Below are 5283 nucleotides of genomic sequence, written 5' to 3' on the forward strand. Positions count from 1 at the left end.
ACACATCCGGCCATCCTCGGAAAGAGAGCCATGCTGTACCTCAGTACCCGCACGGAAAGGGCTTCGCAACGGGCGCAGTCAGCCCCCTCGAGAGCTGCCCGTGCGTGCTCCATCCCCAAACATGAGACACACATCTCATGAGAATCTCCATCCGTGATGTACCGAGGGCAAGAAAAAAAGAAACACACCTTCTGTACATCTGGTTGCCGGACATGCTGGTAGACTTCTTCTTCAGGTAAGACACACTGCTTGTAGGACTGGAGCTTTCTTCAAACAACATACAGAGCGCCTGCTGAATAAAAAAAAGCTAATGATGAGTGTGTACAGGTGTGCTTTATACTCCTCCGGTTATTCCGTCACACCTTACCGTTCTAGCAACAGGCCAATAGGATTGGAGTGATTTCATTCACGTTCAGACCTGCTTCGCCTAGAGGCGTTCCCATAGTGTCGTAACCGACGCAGTTCGAGTTCCCTCGAAGGGGAACTGACAGAGCATTGATTTTAAAATTGGGCTCTGAGAAACTGCTTGTACTTTTTACTCCACTCTATTTATTTGACAGTTTGAAAACAAGACTTTGCAAACAAAACATGTGAATGAAACAAACTTTTACTTTCAGTCAATGAAGTGTGTCATCCCTTACTGATAAAACTGGGGAAGACAAAATGTCAAACACTTCACAGTATAAGATGACATAAAAACATTAAACATACCATATAATATTAAAATTCAACAGCACCACAAACTACAGCCACCAAATTACTATACAACTGAAAAAACACCTATATCAATTTCAACAGAAACTGAACATTAGAACTTAATTAACATTAACATTAAATATAAGATAAAAACTATGTACATAAAAAGTGTCCAATGTCCAAGCCTTTGGTAGGGGGATAAACAATCATTTCTGTTTTTTGATGTTCTCCAACCACTGCTCCTTTGGGACAGCCTCTACAGAGGGGCAGTAAACCACACCCTTGTATTGGCTGTGTCCAGTTTCAGCTGTCCTGAACTGCCCGCATTTCTTGCACGTGTTGTGCTGTACCTTACGGGTCAGTTTTCGCGGGACTGAAGCAGGAGCAGGAGGAGCTGAGGAGAGGCTGACACCCAGGGCCTTTGGAGCCAGCATCAGGAACTGAGGGAATGTGGGTGGAGCAGGGATGAGCTGTGGCTGAGGATCCGAGGGTGGAGCAGGGGTGAGCTGTAGCTGAGGACCTGAGTGTGGAGCAGGGATGAGCTGTGGCTGCATCACCTGCTGAGGACCCGAGGGTGGAGCAGGGGTGAGCTGTAGCTGAGGACCCGAGTGTGGAGAAGGGATGAGCTGTGGCTGCATCACCTGCTGAGGACCCGAGGGTGGAGCAGGGAAGAGCTGCCACTGGGGACGCAGCTTCATAGCCACCGTTGTCACAACTGTGGGTGAGACCTTCCTCTTCACCTCTGCCAGGCCCACGGCGCTGCCTAGTGCAGGGGGCGCACAGGGGGGAGAACGGCAGACTGGGCAGAGGCAGCATCCACAGAGGACGCAGCTGCTTCTTTTCTGACTTCTAATAAACCAGTCAACTACTACTACTACTAACGTTACTTGTCCTTCTTCTTCATATGTATTCAACGTAGTGACGAAATGCACTCTGTAGAGCCGTTTGTCTGTTTGGGCTAGTGTAGATACATAGCGCTGCTAAATGGTGACTTCCATGTAAGAGGACCCACGGTGTCTGTAGACAGAAATGGCTCATTCTAAGGTAATAAAAACATAACGGTTCATTCTGTAAGGTCTTTAAACACCACTGAAAACATAGTTATGGATATTATATTACATTTCTGTCAACAGATCCTCCTAAATATTACACACTGGACCTGTAAGAGCTTGTTTAAACCATTTACAAAAAAGGTTGTATTGTTGCAGGCCAGGAGGTTGTACAATAAGACAGATGTGATAATGCCATAGAGTGTATGTACATTGTAGCTGCACCTGTATTGTATAAGTAATTACGAATACATTTGAAATTGATTAAACCATGTTTGACTTTCCTTGAGATACAGTGATTAGTTACATGTTTACTGGAGGATAATTTCACAAACATTTCAAAATGGCTTTACTCACTTGCGTGTCAGGATCACCTCAAACAGCTTCTGGTGTGGCAGGTCCAGCTGGTCCCGGACAGTCTGACTGGTAGACAGATAGTTCAGGGAACACACAGTGCACCTGAGTGTCTCTGTCAGCATCAGGTAATACCTGTCGATGTCCAGGACCTTCCGAGCCCTCTTGTGGACACCATAGCCCGTCAGCTGCTTCCCACAAGCCGGGCAGGACACCCTCACCTTCCACAGGTGGTATGGCATCCACACCATCAGCCGATGGGTGAAGAAGTGGTCGGGTGCCGGTGTCTGGTGGTAAATGAGCGCTGGGACAGGGGGCTCATACCACAGCTCCAAATCTGGCCGCAGTTTGCCGGAGGGAAAGAGGGTGCTGGCAATCCAACTCTGGTCCTGCACAGGAATGGTCTTGCTCAGCTCCCCCGGCAACCAGAACGAAGCTGCAGCACCAGCAGTGGCTGAAGAAACTCCTCCGGACTCATCCTGTTTGGACGACAATAACAAATAAGAATTAGTTTATTGCATAAATAAAGGATCCCCCCTCCTCCATAGCTTGAGTGAACTGAAAGGACAAAAAGACTTACTTTTATGACGCAACACATACAAAATGATTTATTTACATTTGTACAAAAATTTATTACGAAGAAAATATTCACCATTGACAAACTCACATGGGGCTGCAGGAAAGACCTGGGAGCTGCAGTAGTTGCACCAGGGTCTGAGTCTGAGGCCACAAACTGAGGGGTCGCACCAGGGTCCGAGTCTGAGACCATAGACTGAGCCTCAGACTCAGTCCGGGCTTCAGCGGGAGTCTGTGTTGCAGGCTGCTAAAACAACAGCATTCTGACATGTAATGTAACAGCAACAGCATTGTAACAGACACGTGACGCAAGATTAACAATAATGAGATATCATTTTTAAAGAGATCACCTTAACAGCGTGGAATCCACAATTACAGGCCACGGCTGTGGCTCTTAGGTTTAGTGCTCATCTAATAATATGGAAATAATAATAGTTGTAATAGTTACAACTATGTATCACAGAAACATGGTGTGCTGAAAAAGTGCATATTTATGAGTAATTGTTACAGTAGTATAATTATGTTTATAAGCAACCCTGATAACGTGTTGTTGAATTCAGACACAGTAATGACACGGATATATCTAAAATCATTAGCAACTGTCAGTCTTACCTAGCCTTCAGGTGGGCATTATAACTTGGAGAAACAATATTTTAATTAAAATGAATTAATTAAATGAATGTCATCTCTTAAATGTCATTTGCTAAGTAACGTTAGCTTAGATAACTAACGTTAACCTAACCACGCCTGTCTTAAACGGGTAACGTTGGTAAGCTAAGATAATAAAACTTTTAAATAAAATGTTTCTGTAACTACTCACTGTTTCCACTAGTAATATTACAGTTAACGTTATAAAACGTGAGTTAGTAACTTAGCGTTATGCTAACGTTATGATGACTAAAGTTGCACACTGTTGTGACTAAGTTATCGACAAAACGTAAATATGACTTTGCGCGACGCCTGGAAATTTAACGTGTGGCTAAGTTACTTAAAAAGAGAATAAAACAACACATGGCTGTTTCCACTTATAGTAATATATCAACGTTATAACAAGTAAGTTCACGTTAACAAGTTAGTAAGTTAACGTTAGCTTAACAAACTGCTGACAGTTAGCTAAGTTAACGTTAAGCTGACTGAAGTTTCCGTAACGTTATAACGTAATTTGACAGCCCACAACAAAGCGATAAAATGACTTTGTGCGACGGCTGGAAATATAACGTGTGTGGCTATTTAAGGACTAAAATAACAACATTTAATGTTTACTGACTTTGACTGTTATCTTGCGCTTACTTTCTTTTCGACGAGCTGCGGGAGCGGCGATGTCCAACGTCTGTCAGAGGCGGAGTGACTGGAAAGAAGCGCCGTGATGGGCGATGTGTCCTGCGGCGGGATTGCCTAGCCCAGCTTCCAATGATCTATACATTCATTTGATTGGTATTTGGAAAGCATAAAGTGATTTATTGAGAGTTGCAGAGGCTAATGGTGTGTAAGTGTCAATTAATAAATGATTCTGGATACAAGGACATGTTACTGATGATGTGCCCTATTCATTTTGCCACAGTGATACTTAAGCACTTGGTTTCTCTGACCTTTAATCCTGATCATGGAAAGTAGTTGAATTATTTATGCAAAGTTACCTGCTTACACATAAGCACAAAACCCGGCGTACTTGTCTTTCCTTGAACCACCAACCTTTCCTTGAACTGGCCTCCTCTTAGGGGGTGTGGCCTCTCGTTATAAGCCACACCCACCTCATTTGCATTTTAATTGTAGAAGTCAGTCTGGATACAAGGTAGAAACTTTAGTCATGGCCTTTTAAATTGAGCATTCATATGCAAGTAATCAATAGATTACTACAGGCTACAGTGTAGTTATCAGCAGTCATTTTAAGCATTTGTTAAGTATGTCCTGTGTCATTTACACTCAGGACTCTGGGGACTCTAGGGACATGTCATGGCTGATTTTGTCTCCATCACTTTTTTAAACCATTTGGTAAAAATGTTCAGTTTATTTGCACAATTAGAAAACATGAAATGCAATGTAAATACAGAATAAACAAATGTGCATTGTCCAAACAGAACTAAAGAAATCCCTGCACTATATTCCACTGTTATTTTTATATTTTGAAATGTCACCTGCCACCTGAATTTTGTGTTTTCTATTAAATAAAAAAGACATTTCCACCATAAATTGGTGGGAAAAAAAATTTGCCCTTCTAGCTGTGAGCTCTATTGTCTATTGTCTCTCTTCTATCTGCACAGTCTAGAAGAAAGGTTTACAGCTTGGGAGTTTGTAGGTCAACTGATTAAAGTGCTTCTCAGTTTGCTGATTAAATTAATTACCTTTCTGGTCTGTTTCCTGTCCTTTTTGTTTAGAGTGACTTGAACATACTCAAGATACTGAGTTTACATTGCATTAAGTAGCACTTACCATTAATTATAGCCTGAATTATTCTTAAGATACTATATATGATCAATGCATCTACATACTTAATACTAACAATGCACATCTAAATATAATTCAAGACAAGAAAGACAGAGGGAGTCTGTTATAAGGGTAGCATACAGCTGGTCAACAATGAGGTTTCTCCTGTTCTTCCAATCATATT

Source organism: Micropterus dolomieu, linkage group LG12 (genome assembly GCF_021292245.1).
Source record: "Micropterus dolomieu isolate WLL.071019.BEF.003 ecotype Adirondacks linkage group LG12, ASM2129224v1, whole genome shotgun sequence".
NCBI classification, from domain to species: Eukaryota; Metazoa; Chordata; class Actinopteri; order Centrarchiformes; family Centrarchidae; genus Micropterus; species Micropterus dolomieu.